Source organism: Xenopus tropicalis, chromosome 1 (assembly GCF_000004195.4).
Source record: "Xenopus tropicalis strain Nigerian chromosome 1, UCB_Xtro_10.0, whole genome shotgun sequence".
Lineage (NCBI taxonomy): Eukaryota > Metazoa > Chordata > Amphibia > Anura > Pipidae > Xenopus > Xenopus tropicalis.
Genome location: NC_030677.2, coordinates 69,890,141 through 69,898,232, shown reverse-complemented (window position 1 = coordinate 69,898,232; position 8,092 = coordinate 69,890,141). Strand labels below are relative to the sequence as shown.

Below are 8,092 nucleotides of genomic sequence, written 5' to 3'. Positions count from 1 at the left end.
TGGGTGGGAAAGTCGTAGAAAGCAACTATGAAAGCAACATACTCTCAGGACCCTTGTCCAAGGAGCAAAAACTTGACCCTAGCTATCCCAAGGGCAAGTGGGTGGAATACTTCTCCTGCCAGCACTGGTGGAATAAATTAGGGGGGGAGAATTACTTCCTTCTGTACGACACTTATTCCTATCCTGTCTCCCTACCTCACATCCTGTTATGACCTACATTCAGTTTCCTTCTCTCCAGCTGTACTGACCGACACCCTTGGTTTACTGTACAGATGAAGCCCCCACCCTAGTGCAAAGTGTGGGGTGTAGTGATGGGCGAAAAGTTTCGGCAGGCATGGATTCGCGGCAAATTTCCGCGTTTCGCCATTGGCGGATTGTTTCGCGAAACGGATGAAAAATTTCGCCGCGGAAAAATTCGCCACACGTCCAAAAATTGTCGCCGGCGTCAAAAAAGAATAGTCGCGGGCGACAAAATAATAGCCGCGGGCGACGAAATAATAGCCGCACGACAAAACAAGAGCCGCGGGCGACGAAACAAGAGCCGCACGACGAAACAAGAGCCGCGGGCGACGAAACAAGAGCCACGCGCAACGAAATAATAGCCGCACGACAAAACAATAGCCGCGGGCAATGAAACAAGAGCCATGCGACGAAACAAGAGCCGCGGGCGACGAAACAAGAGCCGCGCGCGACGAAACAATAGCCGCGCGCGACGAAACAATAGCCGCGGGCGACGAAACAAGAGCCACTCGACGAAACAAGAGCCGCGCGCGACAAAACAATAGCCGCGGGACACGAAACAATAGCCGCGCGACAAAATAATAGCCGCGGGCGACAATTTTTTTTGTCGCACGACATTTTCGCCGTTTCGCTAATTTTTCGCTGTTTCGCGGATCTTTTCAAAGATTCGCGAATTTTTCGGCGAAGCGAAACGGAACAGATTCGCTCATCACTAGTGGGGTGTTCATGTACACTGGCATAACAACCATGGACAAGGGGATGTAACTGCACCTGGGTCTGCCCCAAATAGGGCCCATCAGGGATATGAAATGTGTGACATGCAGCCTGGAAGGTAGGAGGGTAGCATGTTGTCCTGGTGGGGGGGGGGGGCATAGTCCCCTAGTTAAGCCACTAGCAATGTAAAACATAGTGGGGGTCCTAGTTATTTTTTGTTTTCCACAACAACAAGATAGCTGAAACCTCCTTTCTCTTAAAAAAACTATGGCTGTTCCAAATGTCTAAAGGTGGTGCACAAAAGGTGGTGCACAAAAGCTGATCCTCCATGCTATCCAACAAATCAGCCTGTGGGCCGAACAGAAGGATCATGTCTAAGGGGCAGTATACACTATTTATACTTACAAATACCCATTAATTTTATCTTACCATACAGCTTTATTGGAGAAACAACACATGACATATTCACATTGCAAAAGTGCATTCATTTGAGAGGCTTTTACTACCATACTGCTTTTCTAACGTGATGCATTCATTATTCAATTCTGCCAATATGCTACCTTTTGCAATATATTCTATAAAAGATGTTTTAGTTTTAATTTGATTAGAAATGGAACACTCCAGCTCCTATATGACAGTCCCATCATAAATTTAACTGCGTGAATGCAGAAAAGGAATATACTCACAGTAAGCTGCACCCTCATACTTTCCCACTCAAGTTAAAAAAAAAGAAGAGCTACTTGTAAAAAGAGCATATTTGAAATTTGCATGTAACATATTTTAAAATGTAGAAGTGATTAAAAGCACATCACAGTACCAGCTACAGCCATTCATTTGTAAGAAAAATATAGTAGCTTAGCTACAAGTAAACAATAGCAGCAGTACAGTGGCTCTGTACAATCAAGCAGCATGAAGTGATTTACTGTTATGGTAAATGAGATGGCACTGTTCAATAAATATATTTGCATTTTCATTTAATGACACATTGTTGAGAGTTTTGATCATAACCTTTTCTACAGCATAAGGCTAATACTGCTATTTAACTCCAAGGCGAAGCATTTGACTGACACTCTTATATGAATTTATAATAAGTGTTCTCAGTTCTGTGTCTGTAATCTACATTAAGTGACCTCCCCAGGATTTATTTAAAGCCATTTTATTAAATCAGCCTCCAGCCATTTATAACAGAAATGTGTAGTATCCTAATTTTTATTAATAATAAAATCATTTTGCAATGTACCCATTAAATGCCTTAGAGGCTGAAATGCATTTCGAAATCCAAGGCAATAAACTGATTTGATAGTTCTGTATATTAAATCAGACTAGCAGCGTGCAAGTTCTCCCCCCGCCCCCTCCTTGCTGATTAGTACAACAGATTGCGAGTGAATGTAAAACCTGTGACCTTCTTATTGCTGCATCTCACTTCAGCAAATGCACATAGTTTGATTTGACTGCCATGATCACCTAAAGAGATGAACTACTGAAACTTGTCAGATTTTCCATCAGGCATTTTATAGCACCATTGATTGGAGGTGTCAGGAGCTGCGTGTGGGATACACTGCTGCCTGGCTAGAGCACAGCTGGTGCATGAGAAAGAAGTGCCCCAACTGTACAGTGACAGATTTTGCAAATCCTTCAGGAGTCGCTAATAAATCATTGTGGATTGAGAGGAATGCAGCTGATCTCTGAATTAGCTTCTATTGGAAAGGATCCATGAGTTGCATCCCACAATCTCGATGACATCACAGCAGCTCTTGGTCCTTGAGAGCCCTGATGTTGATCAGCTGAAGGAATTGGCTGCCGCTGCCAATCATAATACTGCTAGATGCCGCTCTACTTCTGCCCATAAGAGAGAAAGGCAAAGACACAGGCAGCAGCAGCAGTGGGGAGAAATGACTTTAGCTTTACACAAAGCCAAGCGAGGGAAGAAGCAGAAAGCAGCTGGTGCTGGTGAGATTAAATAGTTCTCACTGCATTTATACCGGTCTCTCAGTGCTCCCTGGTGTCATTCTGGTGTCCACGATAGAAAGTGCATTATAACGTTGCACTAAAGAGATGTGTGAATCATTCCAGCTGGCTGAATGTTTAAGGAATTCTGGCTGAGAGTGTGTGTGAGAGAACGTAACAGAAAGGGCTTGGCTGTGAGAGAGTTCGGCAGCTTTGCCTCTTTGCCTGCTGAAGCTGAGAACTGACAGGTAGCACTAATTCTCCTAAACCCAGGACGACTGAGCTCTGCTTCGGAGAATCTACCCAGCATCAAGTCAAGCAGAGCCATCCAGGTAGGACACACTTTAAAAAGTATCCAAATGAAAAATGAAGTCTTGTCTTATAGGTTTACAGCAAACGTGCATGCTTTAGTCCTCTGTCGTCAGGTCTTTTTGATTTGTGAGAGTAGCCAACTCTCATGAATGGTTGGAAGCATGTATTGTATAATAGTGATGCAATAGATTCAGTAATTATAGCAAACGAAACACAACATATGGGAACAATGAGCAATAATTCTTTGGAAAGCAGAGCAAACTCCCCCTTTTGTTTGACTCTGCTCATCCCATCATTTGAGCTCTGTCTCACTATCATAACTGAATTCTGCACGTTTGGATATTGATAGCAATGTAACAGAAAACTGCAAATGTGTTTTGCCGATGGTTGGCCAGTGGTTTTCCCCTTTGGATACCTACTAGCTCCTTCCTGCTAATTTCAAGGAACTTAATGAAGAATAATTACAAACCATTTTGTAGCAATTGCTCGCAGGAATCCTTATCCAGCAGATCTGTGCATCGGTTATTTCATTCATTTATTGATCCAGTTTTTTTTTCATTAGAGATGGTCCTGTGATAAAGACAGATTGTTTGCTTAGCAATTTTTCTTTTATATTGCTATTTGGCAATTGCTCTTTACAATATTGATTCGCAGTTTATATTTACATGCTGCGCTGTTACAGTTTCACGTTCGAAATTAGTCAATATATCAATTCATAAGAGATGCTACGAACAACACCGATACTAAAACCCAAAAGTTTAGTCAAGTGAGATATTTATCAAATTAGCTTTTCAATTTGCAAAGTTTCAATATTCAATTGAATGTGAAATATTCCAGCGGAATGTTTCTTAATGTAAGTTAGTTGTTAAAGTGCTACCAGAGAGTGTCCAATATTGTATACTTTACTGGACTATATTTAAATCAAAATGATCTTGTGTGCTGTACACCATGATAAACAAGGCCTACCAGTGTATTCTAACATTGTATTTTACATTTTTTGCTTTTGTTGTCAACAGCAATGTCTAAGGCATATGATTATTACAGAGATAGTCATAGATATTCTGACACGTTAAATGTAAATCAATGTGTTTGTGTTCAAAAGATTGCAAAGTGTCTGTATAATGCAGGTATGGGACCCACTATCTGGAAACCCTTTATCCAGAAAGTTCCAAATTATGGGAAGGCCATCTCCCATAAACTCCATTTTAATCAAATAATTCACATTTTTAAAATGATTTCCTTTTTCTCTGAGATATAATTGATCTTTATTGGAGCCAAAACAATCTTGTTCTTTATATCCCCAGGTCCCAAGCATTCTATATAACAGATCCCTTACCTGTACAACTACTCCTGTATTAAAGAGAATTAAAGAGAAAAAGAAAGACACTTTAAAATTCAGTAAATTACTGTAACACTCTATCTATCATCTATGTATCATCTAGTTGTATATATCTATTTTTTCTATCATCTATAATATCAATCTGTCTGTCTGCCTGTCTGTCTATCTATCTATCTATCTATCTATCCAGTATCTGTGTAGGATGTCATTTTTCATTTTGCAAAGAGCAGAGGTAAGCGCAGTTCAAATTCTGGATCATGTGTGAACTATGGGTTACCTCTTTACATCAATGGGTAATTGCTTCATATGGGTTAGTGCCTAGAAAATAACTGAAATTGATTATGCAAAGTTCCATGATCTCCACAAGCCACCAGATAACCCAAACTGTTTTGTAATGTGTAGGCAGAAACCATAGAAAGTAACTCCCATTCTCCTTTCTAAGTGAGGGTTGGACTACAAGTGTGAACTCAGCTTAACACCATCATATAATTTTATAAATGTGTAGAAGAAGCATTAGGGCTTATTTATTAAAGTTAGGTGAAAGAGTTAAGAACACTAATGGGCCATATTATTCCCCCAAATTAGCAACCTGTGTCTGTGTCAGTCGCACTTAGCATATCAGATGAAAGACGTAGCATGCTGCATACTCTAGTGTAAAGAAGACATATAATTAATACCTGCTTTAATCAGGTGTTAAGAATGAGGCTCCTGTTGTAAATTGTGTTTGCATGCTCTCATCCTTGAGCCTAATGGATAGCACATAAGCCAGGGGCGCCAAGTTGATGCCCATGCCTCACACATTAAAGGAACAATTCATTGTAAAAATTAAACAGGGTAAAATGGATAGACTGCGCAAAATACAAAAATATTTGTAATATAGTTAATTAGGCAAAAATTTAATCTATAAGGACTGGAGGGGCAGATATCTAACAAAATATCCAGAACACTACTTCCTGGGGGCCACATGGGTCATAACTGTTCAGTTAGTTTGTGAGCATGCAGGTCAGATTCAAATGCAAACTAACTGAATGAACCGTTATGTCCCATATGCCCCCCCCCCCCCCCCAAAGTCACTGATTGGTTACTGACTGCTAACAGCTCAGAGAGCTGAAAAAGAGGAAGTAGTGTTATGGCCATTATGTTAGACATCCGATCACTCCAGCCTTTATAGATTACATTGTTGCCTAGCTAACTATATTGAAAACATTTTTTATTTTGCGCAGTCTATCTATATCACCCATATTCATTTTCACACTGAACTATCCTTTAAGGTATGTATACTAGTAATATGCTGTAGGTTGTGCCAGATAGTGGCACAGTTACACAGGAATGCTGCGAAAGTGGTGCATTGTAGGTAACAAATATGGAGATTTGTGCCACTTTACATCTATCTCTTCAATTTAGGTGGCACATTAAAATATAGCTATATTACATATACACCTTTTAGCATATCCTTATAATTGTTAGTGTATCCTTATGTTTGGGTTCAACATGCACTTCTCATTCTGTGATATCCATGTATAAGAAACAGGGCAGGTGTGTTTTTAGTTACTAGCTGACAGATTCAAACTTGCTGGATTCCATTAGTTGGCTTTTTATGTATTCATTTTCTGAAACCCTTGTTATAGACAATTGGCATTAAGAATACCATTGTCTCTCTCTGTATACTTTGTTATGAAAGTTTACTACCACTCATTTAATTTATTTAAACTCTGTAGGGTCTTTGCTTTTCATAAACCATCATGTTGGACCTCCTTTTCTTCTGCTTTGACATAGCACCCTCTATAGGCAGCTACACCATACACTTACTAGTGCCACACTTACCTCAATGTCACCCACCTCAGCTGCTGAAAAAACTCAGATTATACATCCTACTTGGTTATGGGATACATAGATAGATAGATATACAGATAGATAGACAAAATGTAGATTTTATATTGCCTTTGTATAACACAAATCACACACATAACACAAGTCGCATCATTATAATATACACCATATATGCCACATGCATATGAAGAGTGTACTAACCTGTATAAATGTTATAGAAATGTGAATTTTTCTTTATGGTTTGCCCAAAAGAAAAAAAGTTTGATATTGTCATGCACTTATTGGGATGAAACGTGGCTAGTCATTTATCAGTTCAGGTAGTAAAAATAGGACTTATTGCTAATGTTTTTATGCTGAACCACTACACACATATATAGGAGGGCTGGTATTTTTTCCAGAAATGGTGACAACCTTATTCACCATGTTGCTACCTTGCCTAGTTGCAGTTTATTACAATTAAAAAAAATCATGTGATCTGTAAATGTCACACTTTTAATACATTTCTAATTAGAAACTGTGACTTACTAGCAGACAGTTCATCAGTAATTGCATTAGGGGAAATATAATTCGGTTTCTTTAGGAGTGGTAAAATCATTTCAGTCAGAGCTGAAGTGGTTAAGGTAAATTTGACCTTGTTCAGGAAAACACTTTGTGTATTATTGATCAAATTTTCCAGAAATGCAGAACAAATCATAGACAGACAGCTTCTTCAGCATGCAAGAGACAAATGGGGGTAGAAAGTGTACTACAGTAAATTATCTAAATACTTGTATACGTATTTGTTTTCATATTTTCACCCATAGTGTTACCATAAGATATACATTAAAATCAACAAATCTAATATCTGTTTGTATTACACATTATTGTTATAGTCAACGTTAGCACACAATTAGCATTACAGATTTAATTCAATGTACAGAACATTTGAGACTAGTATAAGTACAATTACTGCAAACTAATTTAAAATATGAGTTCTAAAGCTAAAACCATCCCGCCGCCCCACAATATACACTATATGGTAGGCCAAGCACTGCAACCATCTATCCACATGCCTAAACAATCACCTTAATATAAAATGCTATGTAGAGGTTTGGCATGCATGGTGGTAGAGTGGTAAGCTGCTTGGCAAAACAGCAACATGGGGCTCAATTCTGGCAAGGGCTAAAGTGTATATTTTCTACCTTGTTTTCTCAGGGTGCTTTGCTTCCTAAGGAGATGAAACTGTAGTCTCTACTTATATCAGTGTCTGGTAAAGCACCAACATGTTGGCACTATATAAATAAAAGCATAATAATTAGTGATGAACTAATCTATCCCGTTTCAAAAAAAAATTTGCACCAAATTTTTGCAAATGCAGAATTTCGCAGCGAATTCAAATCACTATATGACATTACTTAGTAAAATGAAAATTAATCAGACAATTTCCATATCGAAATACAATATGTAGTAATATACAATTACAAGTCTAACAGAAAGATACATAGATAGATATATAGATGATAGATACTGTAGATGAACACTAAATTAATTTGACTAAATATGTATCTTTATTTTTTGCCCCTCATGTAGGTTCGTAAAGAATAGAAGTAACAATCTTTCAACTATAAAACCTGTATGAACACTCTCTACAGGGGGTTTAATAAAAACACAATGTCTTAAAATACTATTATAAATTACTTTACAGAATTACTTAGGGACCTAGTATCCACA

The 8,092-nt window shown here is 38.5% G+C and overlaps 1 protein-coding gene across 1 annotated transcript in view; it reads left to right on the top strand.

Annotated features, from left to right (window-relative positions):
- The first annotated feature begins 2,393 nt into the window (after positions 1-2,393).
- Positions 2,394-8,092, top strand: part of ndst4 (N-deacetylase/N-sulfotransferase (heparan glucosaminyl) 4) — a 138,439-nt gene continuing 132,740 nt past the window's right edge. The window contains exon 1 of the mRNA XM_031903014.1: positions 2,394-3,233. The gene's annotated coding sequence lies outside the window, so the exon portion shown is untranslated. The remainder of the gene's footprint in view (positions 3,234-8,092) is intronic.